Here is an 18,425-nt window from a genome sequence, read left to right as displayed (position 1 = left end):
CTGGAAACAAGAAAAAGATTCTAAATAAGGGGAGCATTTTTTGCAGTGTAAAGACAGAAGTAAAGTGATGTAGGCAAATTAATGAACAGTTTATTTAATTGCATAGTAGTAAAATAAGTAAAAATAATAGTAGTAAAATAATGTTTGCTAATTAATTCCAGTTATTTTTAAACTTTATGCAAGCAGCTGTTCTGGGTTCTCCAGAGGCCACAGCCAGTGTGATTTTGTACAAAATAAATAATATGAAAAATATTAAACATATGTAATATCACTTTTTTAATAGCCTAATGTTTTTACTTTGCAGTTGTGCAGTTTTAAGGTGGTGTATAGAAATTTTAAAATGTATTTGCCGAAATTAGTAATGATATTTATATACAGGTTTATTTAAAATAGCAACATTTTATGTAAAATTCACATTAAATATAAAAATTTCTCAGTTTAATTCCTGGTGAAAACATGAATGCTCATAGTTAAGTGGAAGATTGCTGCCATCTACTGGAAAACAAACACTTTTGCTAGTTCTCAATGAATAGTTTGTGCATGAATGTTAGATTCACTCTTGCTCTTTGTTTTTAGGCTGTAATGTGGCATAGGTGCAATTTTTGTACAGTTTTACTATCATCAGCCTTTAAAAAATAAAAAATTATAATAATAATAACATGAACATAATGACGGGGTAGAATGGACTGGACATCATATAAAACAACAACAATAAAAATAAAACATCAATGCATTACAAAAATAAAACAGTACGAGTGTTTCCACAACTTAGACTGAAAACATGTAGTGCTAAACCTTGATACAAGGGGCACCAAGTAAAATCTTGCCTAGGGCAGCAAATTGGTCAGGGCCGGCCTTGGCCACGGGTCTGTTGGCCTATCAGAAAATGTGGATTCCACAAGGTTTTTGAGCAAATGGACTGTTCACATCCAGTTGTTCCTGAATGCAAGAATGTGTACTGTGAACTCTCCCTTATGTTGACTCAGGGTTCAGCGTGAGGAGATAAAGGTCAGTGTGTTGACCGATTGCAGCGACGGGTCGGGCTTTACTCACTGGAGGACGCCGAGGTCGTGCAGAGTTCACACACAAGTGCTGATGTGATCATAACTCAATCAGTCTGGAGACGATGTGTCTGTGGGATTTCAGGAGCACTGACAGCGTCACTGAGAGCACTCAAGCCTGACAAACTCGAGACAGAAATAATACACAATATTACCCTGATCTGGGCGAAACACTGCAGAAACGTACATTAAACATCACCCTGGCATCCACCCAGAATAAGCTAAAACCGTATAGGAACCAAAAACCACTCAAACAATGAAATGAACAAGTCCACACTAGCAAATAAAACAATAATGTGCATAACTAAATGCAAAAAAAAGAGAAAAAAAATCTGTAATAAATCTCCCACTCTATAGTAATGTGATTAATTTAGCTGCCGGTCGATGTCTGGCATCAATATCACAGTTTGAGGGTTAAACTTTTATGACAGGACGGCAATTATTGAAAATTCTACGGGGTCTATAAATGTTGCTGCAAATTTTCCTCTGACCTTGGATCAGATGCCCGAGTCCTAATATATTCATTACTGCTCAGTCTTGCATGACATTATTTTCACACTTAAGCAGTTTTACTCCGAATGTTTGCCAGGATAATTTGTGAATGGCATATTATGAGATGTCTGTGTCTTTGAGGATCTTAAGAGAGCTCGGCGTTCGCCAGATATTAATGTTTGTATGTTTTATCGTGTTCGAACAATAAGTCACTCCGCGCGATTCGATTATGCCACCCATTCTGTCAAAGGTGTCGGCTGCCAGGATTGTTAATTAAATCTCAGTAAAGCCATGAATCGAGGGTCATTCTAGAAACTTCATTAGGAGTTATGAATATTAATTTTCCAATTTAAAACATCATCCAACAACCCTTTTGACTTTTTAAACATGCACGAGAAAAAATACACTGCATAATTAATTAACTATAGATTTAGATTAATTAATGCAATGATGAAGAATTAATTGAAGTCTAAACTCTCCATCGTTCCTTGTTGAACGAGGCCTACATGTGCATTATCAGAAGCGCACGCACTTGGAGAAATATGCTTTCGAGAAGACTGGGGCGGTTTTGCGGTTTCCAGGGTCTTGTTTAATCTCACCCTGAGCGCTGTTGTCTCATTTAAAGGGACGGTTCACCCAAAAATGATAATTCCGTCCGCCTTAAAAACCCGTATGACTTTCTTTCTTCCGTGGAACACAAAAGGAGATGTTCTGCAGACTTGTGTCGATCTTTTGTGTCAATGCGATTACAATGAATGGGGACTGAGGATTTCAAGCTTCGAAATAAGAATGCCAAAGATGCAGACTATACAACTTGTGCTCAATATTCCAATATAGAACTTGTTATTCATTGATAATTTTCCCCTCCGCTGAGTCATTACCCATTGCAGAGTCGCCAGACGGTGAGTTGAACCCAAGAACTGGATAGAATCGTTTATGAACGAATCAGACTAGTGCTGTAAACCGAAATAACACATTTATTGAAAAGATCTGAATGTGCCAGTGAGAGCATGGGGCTAATTTGAAGACTTTTGTTGTGAATGACAACTTCCAGATGTTTTCCATCTATGGTTTTAATGTGTTTTGAGTTCCTGTTGAAGCTTGAATGCTTCATTCCCAGTCCATTGTATAGCACAGGGGGAAAAAAGAATGGAAAACAATCTTTAAAATGTCTCCATATGCGCACAGAAGAAAGTCATGCAGGTTTAGAACAAAATTCAATCATTTTGGGTGAACTATCCCTTTAAGAACTAACACATGTCCGAATCCACTTTTGCTAGTTTACAGATGGAAAAAGAGTCGACGCGCCAGACGCATGGTCCAAAAGAGTTGTACCTCGTCTCTTAATGAGTCATGGGTGTGTTTTGGACGTAATGTGCAATAAACCAATCAGAGTCTCATCTCCCATTCCCTTCAAAAGCCAGTTGCGTTTGCACCATGGCGGATTCGCTATTTACATGGCGGAATTTGTGAGTGGAAAGACTGAATGCTTCTCCAGTGAGGAATCCTTTTATTTTAATTTTTTTTTAAATGTGTTTGTGCTGCTGCGCGTCCCTGTGTGTGTAATGAGCAGAGTGTACGCGTGTTGTGTACCGGCGTGCATATTACTAACACACCCTTTAACCCTTCTCCGGTCTTCTGGGTCTTTTCTGACCCCAAAGGACGTTTGCTCAAATTGTAAAATTTTGTCCCTTTGTCCAAATGGCATGAGACTTTGTACAGTTGTCAACACTCACTAGATCTACATATAAAAAAAATTAATTGGATTGATATCTGTTTTTATGTTCGTGTGACAAAACAAAAATCCCACTCAGGGTCTTAGAAAATGGACAAAATTCATCGTCAAAAACAGAAACAACAAAGAACACGCATATATAAATGAAGTGTTCCAACAATGCATAAAACATCCACAATGCCAAATGATCATGCTCACTCACACACACACACACACAGGAATACATTTGTTATTGCTGTTCCGTTCATTGCATTATGATGTTCATGTTGTGTATTTTTTACTCAATATGTAATGTAATATAACTCTTCATTTTTGTTAATTTTTGTTCTGTCACAGTTAGTAACTGAAGTGTAGATTAAATTTGTAGAATTGTAAGAAAATCAGATGTTTGAAATGAATGATAAACTCAAAAGACTCTTGAAAAGATTCTAATCATAATGTAAAAAGATTTTTTCAGTACAAAAAAATGCTAAACTTTGACAAAATTAATTAATACATTTTTTTTTTAAATATAATTGTGATTTCATAACATTTAGATATGAATCCAGCTGAAAAATACTTGTGAAAAGATGTCTTTCAGTCGTCAAACAGCACATAGCAAAAAGTGGAGCTCTGCAGCCATTTACCGGTAAAAGTTTTTTTTTTCATTTGTATTTTCCAAAAGATGGGCAAAAATCTTACACTAAACCATGTCAAATTATCCATGTTATCCCCACGAATGAAAGTTGGAAATTTGGGTCTTTTATAAAGTGAATTTTACATAAAAAAATGATTTTGTGTGAAAATCCATAACAAAAATATTTTTCAATTTATTTATATAAATTTAAAAATTATTATAAAGACTCCAAAAACTGCACAGATGTTGAGTAAAAACATTAGTAAACAGAATTAAAATTACATTTGTTCTAAAAAAAACGATTGTTTTGTTACAAAATTGTATTTTGTTGCCTGGGGTCTGTGGAGACCCCAAAGACCCTGAGTGACCACTATAGACTGTAGAGCAGGTTTTTGTTGGTCAATGGCGCAGTCGTTTTCAGTTCCTCAAAATAGCAACAAGCCAACAACGCGCCTGAACACACCTGGTTTTCAGACCGGGGCGAACAGATGACGCGAGTGCATTTGCTATGTAAACAATGTGGCGCTGGACGTGAAAACGATAACTGAGTCGGGCTGAAACTAGTAAAAAACACTTGCGTCATGTGACAGCTAGATAAACCCTAATGCTCACCGCCAAAAGCACCTGCTCTTTCAGGCTCAATATTTCCAAGAAGCTTCTTAGTTGCTGTTTACCATTAGATGCTAATCACTCTGGTATTTCATTACGGCTATTTAAGTCATAAATTGAGCTTTTTTTCAGAGCAGATGTACTCTGGCAGACACACACTTCATCCCTAGAGGAGGTACAGTGAGTTGACGTCTGTTCTGCAAGTGTTGCTAAATAATTGAATTCAGTCTTTCTCACCAGGAGACACTGAGCCTCGCAAGGGTGATCCGTCCGTGAGCTTTACCTCTCGCTCTCCCATCATACACACAGAAAGGTATTAACTCACAGGCTGTGTGTCCGAAATCGAAGGCAATGATTTTTGTATGAAGGCACCTCCTAAGGCTTCCAAGGCACCATAATGTCACGTCTAATGACCTAGAACAAATTCAAGTGAGCTTTAGAAATAACCAAGTGAATATTTAATGAGTACAATGGCTATTTCTAACTATAAATGAAACATTTCTAAATTATTTTACTTTCAAATGCTCAGTCAGTTGTTGTTTTTTTCAACAGGATAACACACTGTACAGTAACTGAAAAAACGAAAAAGTGAAATTTGAATTGACCTTTAAGTATTAAACCAAGGACTTTTTTTGTCAGCCAAATCCCTTTGACCTAAAACATATACTTGAATGCCCTTTCCCGATTTTATACTAAAGGTGCAGTGTGTAAAATGTATCTATTGACAGAAATGCAATATAATATACATAACTATGTTTTCAGTGGTGTATAATGACCTTACATAATGAACCGTTATGTTTGTATTATCTTAGAATGAGCCATTTCTATCTACACACACCGCGTCTCTCTTATGCTGCGTTCACATCAAACGCGAATAGAGCGCCAAAATCGCGTCTACTGCGTCTAGTTGGATGCTTGAACATTTTGAATCCATTCGCGCGTCCACAGTGAATTGGCGTTCAAGGCCCTCCAGGAGAAATATGTCATAAAACACCACTCTGCCTCTTTTCATTTTCATTAAAAATATATATTAAGCATTAATAGCCACACACGTGGTCCAGGCAACTCCTACATTATCTACACTGCATGTATATTTAAATATCCTTAAAAAATTAAGTTATAAAACTTCTCTTTGCCCTCAGTCAAAACGTTTTGGCAGACAACAAATAATAGATTCATGACACCAAAGCTCGGCCGTTAGATCCACAAGACAAACCACAACAGGCCATCAGAGCCAGCGGCAGACGGCAGAAGGACTGGCCGAGGAAAGGCTGCTCTCGCCGGGGTTAATGAGCGCTGAGTGCCCGCTGATCGCCTGGATCTCACAACTCCAAAAACACAAGATCCTTTTTTTAAATAGGTGCTCTCTTTATAAATAAACCACAGATTTGAGCTTTAAACAACTACATTCCCACCTGAAAAAGTCTTAAAATTACATTTTGTGATACAATAGTAGTATTTTTAAATTATGCAGGGTTTCTCATCACGTCACTTTACCACGTGACCGCAGCGAGCAGGCTCCTGATTGGTTAACACGGCGCGAAATGACGCCAAAGTTCAGATTTTTCAACTCGGGCGTCAGACGCGAATTCGCTTCAAACGCGTGAATGCACAAAAAGCACCACTAACGCGTAACACGCAAGACGCTCAATTCAACTGAACGTGTGAATGAGGTGGAATCGCGTCCATCGCGCTGCGCAAAACACGTCTATCACGCCGCAGGACCCCCAGACGCGCGTCAACGCGCCTTTCCAGACGCTCTATTCACGTTCGGTGTGAACGCAGCATTACAGTGAAGTCGCCATTTTGTGCCGCCATGTTTCTACAGTAGCCCTAAACGGACAAACTTCTCTACAGAGCGCTAGCTACTCTCTGCTGTCTCAGACGACATCTTTGTCCTGTGTCGGCCACCGTAGCTTCTCTATGTTTAGATGCCGCTAAAATTTACACACTGCACCTTTAACATTTCAACAATTTAACAACACATTTGCATGCTCACAGTTGACATGCAGGTTAACAATTTTTTTTGTTTAAAATTTGTATGATTTAAATTAATTATTCCCTTTCCACACGAACACCCTCACAAACCCCAGTTTGGAAAACCCTGTATTAATCCCAATGTGTTATTATTAAACTATTAAATTGTGTTACTAGAGGTGTTTGCATTCTAATGCTTTGGGCATTATTTGCATGTTCAGTACTTCAAGATGTGGAGAAGATATTTGAAAACCTGACCAATCTGAACCGTGACTCCCAGTGTGCTAAAGCCAACACTAGCTCGGATGACGCACACATTCAAGGCTGTGTACTGCGTATGGCAGAATGCATTAATGTGTTTGTTTATGAAGGTTTGTTTTGGATTATTCATGAGCTCGGGGCCGACAGAATCAGGTCACCCGGCACTCAAATCAAAAGATGTACTATGACCAACCACTGTCAAAAAACACACGCCAACCCAACGCCCACAACTTCAACTGTGTGAGTTCCGTGTGTTGTATGTTTTATAGAGGCGGGGATCTCTCGCTGGTCAATAGTGTGTTCCCGGACCACACAGACTCGTCAGCGCGCGCTCATCCTTCACATATCTTCTGCTTGCTGTGTTTTCTCTTTTCCAATTCCGTCAGATTTCTTCCTCTGCTCTTCCCGTATGGTTCAGTGCGTCCTACACGGCGTCTCTCATCCATCATCTCTCGCTGCTCTCCTCCGGCTCCTGTCTTTTTCTCTCTCTCTCTATTTCATATTGACATGTTGCCACTTCCCAGACCCCTCTCGTTTCATCTTGCTCAACTACCTCTCGGACGGACCGCTTCACTCAGGCCCATCACCCTCCACACACACACACACACACAACATAAAAACACACACACAAAATGCCCATATGCATTGCACCGCAACAGCTATTTATCCTTTGTTTATGGAATTCAAAATTGGTATTAAAGGAACACTCCACTTTTTTTGAAAATAGGCTCATTTTACAAGTCCCCTAGAGTTAAATAGTTGAGTTTTACCGTTTTTGAATCCATTCAGCCGATCTTTGTATCTGGCGGTAGCACTTTTAGCATAGCTTAGCATACATCATTGATTCTAATCAGTCAATTAGCATCTCATTAAAATGACCAAAGACACTTTCAATATTTTTCCTATTTAAAACTTGACTCTTCTACAATTAGCCATGGTTGTGTGTGTTGTAAAGGGCTGTGATAGTAAGTCGAAGGTGTAACTACCACCATGTTTCACAGAATACCAACGAATCATTGCGCCGCTGCAGCCATGGTACGGCCGCGAAGATCCGCGACTATTACGCAGGAATGAGAAAGTAGTTCCTAGCCATATAGGTGTAGAAAATCACAACTTTTCATTTTCAGTTGGTCTTAGCACACGATGTAACTGTAGAAGAGTCAAGTTTTAAATAGGAAAAATATTGAAAGTGTCTTTGGTCATTTTTTGAATGAGATGCTAATGGACTGTTTAGAATCAATGATGTATGCTAAGCTATGCTAAAAGTGCTACCGCCAGATACAAAGATCGGCTGAATGGATTCAAAAACGGTAAAACTCAACTATTTAACTCTAGGGGACTTGTAAAATGAGCCTATTTTCAAATAAAGTGGAGTGTTCCTTTAAGAACGAGGAAGCATCATTGCTATTGGTATCAACACTAATGCAAACATTCACACATGCACACACACACACACACACACTTTCTTTTCCTGCATTAATAAATGCCCAGTGTCTTGCCAGAAAGCATTAGTGCAGAGCAGAGAGTCTGTCTGCCGCTGCAGCGCGCCAACACATGCAGCACTAGCGGGAAGAGCCAGAGGAGCTGACGTACCGTCTGAGAGACGGCACATCGCGCAATTCATTATGGCAGGCACGCGACACACACACACACACACACACACACACACTCAGTGTATGTATCGCCACTGCCTGCATCTCCACGATCTCCTCTCTCTCACACACGCACACTTACTGTTTGCTGTGTGAAAAGCGGTTGTTTATTTCCTGGAGGAATAGAGCCCTGTGTTCGATGAAAGCTTCAAAGCTCACTGTTGTTATTTTGGTGTTTTAATAAAAGGCATGTCCGACAAACTGCTCATTCGGGATTATGGGAAGGTTCTCAAACAAGAGATGGGCATCAAAGAGAAGCTGATGTGTTTGAGCGCAAGTTCGCACTAACAGAGCTTCTTTATTCGGGTTGATGTGTGATGAAAGTAACTGGACCATATCGATATTATTTCATTATGCCGCATGTCAAAACATCTCCAGACGTTGTGTTGTGTTTGTGCATTTCAAGTAAAGCGTCTCTGTGTCCATCACGGATAATCCCTGACGATCATCTGTGCAGAACAGATCCAGACCTGGTTCAATGCATGAGCACCAAAGCTCAATCGTGTAACGGTCATGCACTGACCACAAGGCTACAGGTCGGAGAAATTCTCACTTTGGTGTTTGACTAACAAACTAAAGCATTAATGCGGCTCAAACAGCAAAGCATTCCGCTAGCAACGCCAAGGTCATGGGTTCGATTCCAAGGTAGGGTGACCACAATCAAACAAACCAAATGTGGGACGATTACTACGTTTGAGTGGGACAATGTGGGACATGTTACCAACACTAAAACATAACCTGAAACTGTTGTATAATCTTTTTTGTTATTTAAATTCAACATCACTGAGCCCAAAGGCAGCAGGCATCATGCAGATAACTATTTTCGAAACAGTTCTGACCAAGTCCAAATAAAATCCCCAAAAATTAATAATGAACAAATAAAATATAAAACAACATGAAATTAGTTAAACGACAGTCTTATATATTAATTTATATTATATATTAAGAATGTAACCAATTTACCGAATTATCCAATAGTTTTCTGTCAGGGAACACATGGAACGAATCACTGCTCCACATTTTGATTGACAGCCGTCACAACCTACTAGTGACCGTGTTTACTCCTTTCTTTTCAACCATTGGTCTTGGATAGGACTTTAAAAACGGCAGATGTATTTGTGTAAGGCGGGATGTTACTTCTGACGAAGCGCTGTTAAATATAGGTGAAAAACGATGCCGCAAAAAGAATAAATAAAATGCTTTCCTAAAAAGGCAAAGGAACGCATGCATGTTTTCTTAATATCATAATTAAAACCAACAGACTGATGAAAATGCGGGATATTTTCTCAATATGCAACGTGCGGGAGAAGGGGAGAAAATGCGGTGCGGTACAATGCAAAGCGGGACGGGTGGTCACCCTATTCCAAGGTAATGCATGAATTGAAATGAAACCGTTCATTGATCATTTAGATAAAACAAGTTTTTGTTGACGATCATATTTGATACATCAGGCTTTTATTGCTCATATAATATGGGAGAATACACTTGTGTGGCTCAAATTGAGAAAAATATGCAATTTGATACAGTTGCAAGATAAAATTCATAATTAGGAAAATGTATAACGGTCTTTATAACGGATTAGCAGAATACTTATAAAATGCATATAAATATCACTTGTCACTCTATATCTCTCAATAATGTCTTAAGACAATATTTAAAGGGGTACTTCAGCGCTGGGAAGATGAATGTGTGTTTAAACTGGGTCATTTATGTAGTAGAAATGTGAAATTATTTTTTTATTTGGTGCCTTCTAGACTGAGAAAAGACAGGAAATGTATTTTTGTCTCATGTGGATGAAAGACAACAACTCCCAGAATGCACTTGCTTCGCTGCCCTACGAGGCCACTCCCAAAGCCACGGCTACCCCCAACGTCGTTTTGATATTCATAGTAATAAAATAATTTCGTTCAGTTAGAGAGTTGAAAGTTGAAACACTCACTTTTCTCTGCACCACTCCGTTATTAATGCCCGATCCGAGCGGCCGTGCGCATTTACATTCTGTGAATCCCGGATCCCTCCCCTGAGGGCTGGTTGAAAACATGCAGAACAGCTCCTTCTACTGGCTGTAGTCTCTAGCCTCTGGCCAAAAAATCCTCAGATGATGCAAAATGACGATATTTGCGTCATCTGAGGATTTTTCCCCTGAAATAAAATACATAATTCTCTCGTCTCAGGGGGACATGAGGGGGGAAAGTACCATCATTTGAATATACTACCGGGTTTCTACTGATACAAAGCTCTATGCTAATCGCTGAAGTAACCCTTTAAATGCTTATTTTTATGATCAAAGTTCTTCAATGATGATTGAGACGTGCAAATATACATTCCTCAAATGCCTGATGTTCTTTTCTAATATACACACTGCCATTCAAAAGTTTGGGATCATAAGGTTTTTAATGTTTTTAAAAGAAGTATGCTTACCAGGGCTGCATTTACTTAATTAAAGACAAAAACAAAACAGTAATATTGTGAAATATTATTACAATTTAAAATAACTGTTTTCTATTTGAATATATTGTAAAATGTAATTTATTCCTGATGAAAGCTGAATTTTCAGCATCATTACTCCAGTCTTCAGTGTCACATGATCCTTCAGAAATCATTCTAATATGATTATTTGCTGCTCAAAACATTTATGATTATTATCAATGTTGAAAACAGCTATGCTGCTTCACATTTCAGGATTCTCTGATGAATAGAACAGCATTTATCTGAAATAGAAGGTTTTTTTTTGCATTATACACTACATTGTTAAAAACCGTTCAAAAGTTTAGTTTTTTTTTTTTTTTTTAAGAAATGAAAAAAAAATGAATACTTTTATTCAGCAAAAGATCAAAAGAGATTGTTACAAAAGATCAAATTTCAATAATGCTGTTCTTTTGAACTTTCTATTCATCAAAGAATCCTGAAGAAAAAAAAATACACAACTGTTTTCAACATTAATGATAATCATAAATGTTTCTTGAGCAGCAAATCATCATATTAGAATGATTTGTGAAGGATCATGTGACACTGAAGACTGGAGTAATGATGATAAATTCATCACAGGAATAAATGACATTTCAAAATAGATTCAAATAGAAAAGTTATTTTAAATAAAAAATAAAAACATCACAATATTACAGTATTTTTTAATCAAATAAACGCAGCCTTGGTGAGCATAAGAGACTTCTTTTAAAAACATAAAAAATTTGACCGATCCCAATTTTTTTAACGGCTGTGTGTGTGTGTGTGTGTGTGTGTGTGTGTGTGTGTGTGTGTGTGGATAGTCAAGAAAAGTTGCTTCAGTCCAGTTAATTTTCATCTTGAAATGTTTTTTGTTTTTTTTTTCATTCATTTTCCTTATGAAAATCAATAAAGATTTCACAGTTAGAAATTTGCATATCAACTATGATACACTAGGCGTTATAGAGTTATTGCAATGTGGTGCTTTCTGCTAAGAGCGTGAATGTAACTGAAAAGTGAGAAACATGCTCTTCATAAGTAAATAAGTGAGACAAGCGCCCCTCGCGTCAACACTGAGAATGCAACACATACTTCAATTGCATTATGATTTGTGTTTGGCCATATTTTGGAATGCAGGGTGCAATTCAGCTGACGAGTGTCTATCTCTGTCCCTGTTGTAATTCAGATAACTGGCTTCTATTTGACTAACCCTACACGAAGAAGCCAGAGTGTGTGCAAATACAATGAAAGAGTCCAAAATAAATGTGAAATCTATATGCATAGTAATATGCAACAATGTGATTTAAGCTCTGAAACTAGCCTTTCATCACAATGACTGCGAAATAAAACATTTCCCAACTTTCTGACACTGTCATCGCTTGCTTGCCGGCGCTGTCAATCCCACAATCCCCTGCTGCTCGGCACCCATTGAGAATGAATTGAAAACGTCCGCTCAGCTCATCTGACTTTGCACCAGAGTGGACGCGTGTGATAAAACAAAGCAGAAGATGAAGTGTAAAGCAGTCTTTAGACTATCACCGCAGTCAAGTACAGTGTGTCGGTGTATTGAATATATTCTGTTTGTGTCTGGAGCTGCCAGTAGGTGTGTACATCACATAGAGAGAGAGAGAGAGAGAGCAGATCAATCTCTCTCTCTCTCTATCTCTCTCCTGGCTGAAAGTCAGATAAAACACATGCTGACTCACAATATGTGTGTGTGTGCGTCGTGTTTGTGTGTCCCTCTGCCCAATCAAACTTCTGCTATGGATCAATTCACCCGACTTTCATGTTTATCAACTCTGATGATAAACTGACGTGGATCATTAGCGCATTAATTGGTCGATTACGTACCTTTAAGAACAACCGGGGAGAATTTACGAACGAAGGTCCGTTCGGCACAAGCCTGTTTAAAATTCACCGCGGTGCAGACGGCTCTTCTCGGTTCACTGGCCTACAAAGTCCACTACAACTCGAGCAGGAAACATGAACTCCTGGAGACGAGCGGACACCTTCTCCTCTGCGTCCTCCCTGCTTTCCTTTCCCTCTGTTTATCAATTTTCTCCTTGTTCTTACCTCCAACGCTTCGGTTTCAAAGAGCCCTGGGTGCATTTGCACATGAATGAGCGTGTGGTGTTTAATTACGACCTCAGATGCACTCCCCTTGCGGAAGAGAGGAGAGACACACGACACAAAGCAGATCAGCCGAATTAAACTTTGACAAAACGGCAGCGGGCATGCATTGGTATTCCTCAGACGTCATTGTTTTCCAAGGGAAAGGGCCCTTTATGTTCTTTTTGTTAGAGAGAGAGAGTCTGGGAGCGTGGACTAGGGGAGAGAGAAAGCACAGACATTCAACAATATTCATGATTAAGACGAAAAGAATGCCAATGGGATAAGAAAGTGTAACGTTTTTTCTAGTGCTGTTCAATAGATTCATTGTGACACACCTATTAAAAACGGATACAAAACTTTTAGGTTGTATACAATTAATCACAATTAATCGATTTGACAGCACTTTTTTTTTCTCTTTTGAATTAAGTCCCCATATTTATCCCAATGGCAAATTGTTTTCTTTTTCTTGTTTTAGCATAAACTTTGAATATCTTACATCCTTTTTCTTCACATAAAATAATCATAGTCCATTTTAATGGTCCTGCCATGTAACAAATTAGAAGTACAAATATTCATTTGAGTCTCATAAATAATATAAAATAATAATAATAATAACAGCATACTATTATACATTATATTTATCAGTATAATTATTCATATAATTATATTTTTGATAATACTATCAATATTATTATTTTATATTATATCAAATCATTATAAATTATATCAATTATATATATATACATATAGCATTAGTAAATAGTTAATTCATCAATTATAAAGCATTAATAGACATTTAATAAGCAACACAGTTATACATGCTTTATTCTTGATTTAATAATTGTATTTTCATACTTTATTAATGATCAATTTATCATCTATAAATGAAGTACTACATTATTTACAAGCAGTTTTTAGGAGTTGTCAGTGGTCCATAAGATAATTTACAAAGTTTAAGTAAATGATTCATAAACTATTTAAATGTACATTTATACATATTATGATTTAGACACATAGTAATAGTTACTCAGTGTGTTATATAATATAATAAATGCTTCATTAACATTCTTAAAGGGGTGATGAATTGAGAAATCAACTTTCCCTTGAGCATTTGATATATAAAAGTTCATCGTGATATAAGAATATTCTGTAAGTTTCAGAGCCGAAAACGTCCTTGTTAGTCAAAGAAAAGCTTTTATCGACAACAGGCCCAGAAAACACTCGATCTCATAATATGTTGACCCTTGATGTCATCACATGCTGAAACGCCGCCTCTATAGAAGAAGAAGAACGGCTGATTCTGGAGCCCCGCCCACTGACTCGTGGAGCTAAACGGATCGCGCTACCGAGCAATAAACATGCCGAAGATAGTGATATAATGTAATAATGGCTACCAAAACGTAATGGCTATCTTAAATAGTGAAATAACATTCCTGTTTGCGGTTATATTCACAGATCGGGCGAGCCAAGTAAAAAAAAAAAGTGAGCGTTTCTCCACACGCTTTCAAAACAATGTACTGTACTGAGGAGAGCTGAAGCTTATTAAATATGCAAATCTTATCCAATCCTAGCCGTGGGCGTTTACTTCCAAGTCTTCAGTGCGGCACGCCCATCAAAACTGATCGTGCAGGAGAGAGCCTCAAAACCAAGGCAGAAAATAGCCTATTACTTATTCATTATGATGTTTTTGAATAAAAAAACCACGTGAACGTCACAAGTTGACCTCAGACAACAGTATAAAAAAATAAAAAGCAAGTTCATGACCCCTTTAACTAATGATCCATAGCATGCATTTATTGCTACCTATATTTTTGTTATAATAATTTATAATATATATATATATATATATATATATAATTTACATATAAGGGTGAGCAAACAACATTAAAATACCCGCCTGCATGGCGGAATTAATAATGGCTGGCTGAGTGAACCTTATAATTATTTCTTATAATTATAATTCTTAAAACAAATCAATTGTATATAATTATAAAATGACTAGTATAATTCTAAATAATATTTATCATAACAGACATTTCTTTTACTGATTGAAGGCCCTGGAGTGTCGGTCCCTTAAACACAGAATCCAAGGAAACAGTGAGGCTGCCACAGACGCTTATAGATGATGCACACACACACACACACACACACACACACACACACACACACACACACACACACACACACACACACACACACACACACACACACACACACACACACACACACACACACACACACACACACACACACACACACACACACACACACACACACACACACACACACACACACACACACACACACACACACACACACACACACACACACACAGGTGGTGGCAGTGCCAAGATCTGCCAGGCATATAAAGGCTAACATGCACACATATGCACATGCCAGGACACATTTATGAACACAAACACACCAAGCAGGAACGCTGTAAACGCACACAATGCACATACGTGTGAACAAATAACAGCACTGAATGAATATTAGACAAATAACAACAGAAATTCATCAAAGCTGACCTTAAAAGTCTTATTGGTGCCATAAAAACAAATTCATATCCTGAGATGAGATATCATTCACGTGAATTACCCGACCTATCGTTTCATAAAGAGTCACTACTGAGATGCAAGCACTCTTTTAACTTCAAATTAATTCGACGACACAATTACAGCAGTGCTTTCATTGCTTTAATTATATTGCGAGATGGATGTGTGTGTGTGTAAGCATTTAGGACTGATGTCGGCTGTGTATCTCCAGTCGTCGCTTGCAGTGTGAACTCACACTGGTTGTGACCCCTGAAGACAGCCTGGAGTCACATAGGCTTCATTAAGAGCAGGAAAGCACTCGCTGCACTAAACAGCCATGGCAAATTGCAGACTGAAATCAGCGCCATTATGTAAAGGCAGGCCGGGGGCGGCGAGGGGCTGTGTGTCTGTGTGCACGTGTGTGAGTGTGAGTGTTTACATGTTTGTTTGTGTGCGTGTGTGTGTAGAGGACAGTTGCCCGGCAGTCTCTTTCCTGCTGCTCTGCGTCCTGCCGCTGTCACACACTGCGATCATATCATTAACGCTTCATCGTTAAGCTCTAATTTGGATGCACTTTTCTCATGTGACCCACGTAATGGGGGCACACAGATTCTCTCTAAAAGCAAATCAAACTGTTTTTTTTTTTTTTAAAGGTACATTACCGTTCAAAATACTTTTATTTAGCACATTCAATTGATCAGAAGTAACAGTAAATCCTGAAAAAACTGTTTGATGGTTTTCACCAAAATATGGAGCAGCTCAACTGTTCTCAATATTGATAATAATCAGATGTTTCTTGCAAATCAGCATATTAGAGTGATATCTGAAGCATAATGATGCTAAAAAATGCATCTTAGGAATGTATTACATTTTAAAACATATTCAAATAGAAATGTATATTGTAATAATATGTCACAATATTACTTATTTACATTTATGTATTTGGCAGACGCTTTTATCCAAAGCGACTTACATTGCATTCAAGGTACACATTTTACATTTTGTTAATTCTTGCTTTCCCTGGGAATCGAACCCATGACATTGCTAGCGCCATGCTCTACTGTTTGAGCTATAGGAAAGCTTTTTAAGCATAGGTGAGACATTTTATACAATCTTACTGACTATATAAATTCACAGTAACATGCGTTTAACCCTCTGGTGCTCTTCGTTTAGGGGTTGCATTGGTTGTCTGACCGGACACCTACAAATTAAACTTCCTCCACCCCAGTAAAACCAATGCAATTTATTTTTCTTCAATAATATTTTTTTCTTTTTAGATGATTTGATGGTATTTTTTTATATTTAAGCAATAATTATGGTCTATTTTTGCCATTGAAAATAATACCAAAAAAAATATATATATATTTTTTTAATTATTGCAGTATTTCAGGTTAAAATAGAGACTAGATTAGCGCCCTCTTTTGGAATTATTTAAGAAATCATGCAACCATGGGTGTAACCACTAGAGGTAGAGAATTCCCTAGTTCTCTTTTGAACACATTTAATTATTTTCTTTATGGATTTGAATATATATAAAACATCTCAAAGACAATTTATTCTAAAGTTTTAGATTTTTTGTTGTTGTTTGGTCTTAGCATGCTCGAAACATGCCCTTTTTTTGTGTGTTTACATACCTAACGCTAGAAAAGTCACCAAGTTTCACATTCTAATGAAGCTGTGATTTAAAAAAATTCAAAATGTAGTTCATAGGTTCAGTTTTTCATAGGTGTGTGTGTGTGTGTGTGTGTGTGTGTGTGTGTGTGTGTGTGAGTGGATGTGTCAATATCACACTCTTGATGTTTTAGAGTGTCATCCCTTTACTCCTGTGTACTTTTTTTCAGCATTGTGGCCGATTTGTAGATTGTGCGCACAAATATTCAGAGAATTTTTGTGTTTTTGCCGATTTCCCATTCATTTCCTATGGTCGGTCATTTATGACTGAAGACAATAAACGCTACTTTTTTTTTTACGACCAATTAGCATGCTCGAATCATGACCTCAATTTATTTGTGTGTTTACATACCTAATGCTAGAAAAGTCACCAAGTTTCATATCATTCAGATAAAGCTGTGATTTTTAAAATGTCAAAACAGAACATTTTCTGATCAGAAATGTTAACTTATTGTGCAATCTACCTTACCTTGTATTGTTGTAAAGTGACCCTCTATAGAACTAAAAATGTCTAAATCTGAATTATCTGTAATTTTTTTTAAAATTGGTACATGTCGGAAATGTTTCAGTTAGCAGAACCTCTGTAAAATGTGCGATTTGCATTGTGAGCTCCTTCAAAAACTTGCAGTGATGCATTGGAATGGTGTAAAATGCAAAAAAAATATCCACATATCCGGATACAAAACGTGTTTTCCGAGTGTATAAATAGTTCTTTTGCTTGAGAAGCTTGTGCTTCTTTCTTCACAATGAGTGACGTTTGATATTTTGTTATCTAATGCAATGAGACGCAGGCATTTTTATGTGCAGCTTAATTCCTAAAATATATTTTGGGGGCACAGTGTACGTGTCGGTGTGCCTACGTAAAACACAAACAAATCAAAAAGCATCTTATGAGTCATTTGGAAACTGATGTCAGAGCTGAATCACTAAATACCCTTACGCAAGAAAACGAGGTTGCTTCTAAAGCACTCGATCGGCTGTGTGCTCCGCTCTTATTTGCCTCTTCTGCTCGCTGTACTTACAAATGTGTGTGTACGCGTTCGATGAATGACAGGTCCAGATGCTGGCCAGGTAACCTCTGGCCATGTAAACAGCTCTTGAACCCGAAACCCCGTGGTGATTGTCTGCCCACGTTTTCCCTTTCCCTTGATTTGCCTCCCAAACAAACCCTTGCTCTTTTCACAGTTCTGTTTATGAATAAATCCAAACTTATCTTTCTGGACCACTGCAGATAAGCATGCAAAATTGCTGTCTTTGATA

The 18,425-nt window shown here is 37.8% G+C and overlaps 1 protein-coding gene across 1 annotated transcript in view; it reads right to left on the bottom strand.

Annotated features, from left to right (window-relative positions):
- The window catches only part of camta1b (calmodulin binding transcription activator 1b), a 478,032-nt gene that overhangs the window by 245,757 nt on the left and 213,850 nt on the right, over positions 1 to 18,425 (bottom strand). The gene's annotated exons all lie outside the window — the stretch shown is intronic.

The sequence above is a fragment of the Gobio gobio genome (assembly GCF_949357685.1).
Source record: "Gobio gobio genome assembly, chromosome: 19".
NCBI classification, from domain to species: Eukaryota; Metazoa; Chordata; class Actinopteri; order Cypriniformes; family Gobionidae; genus Gobio; species Gobio gobio.
This window is presented reverse-complemented; position numbering and strand designations above follow the sequence as displayed.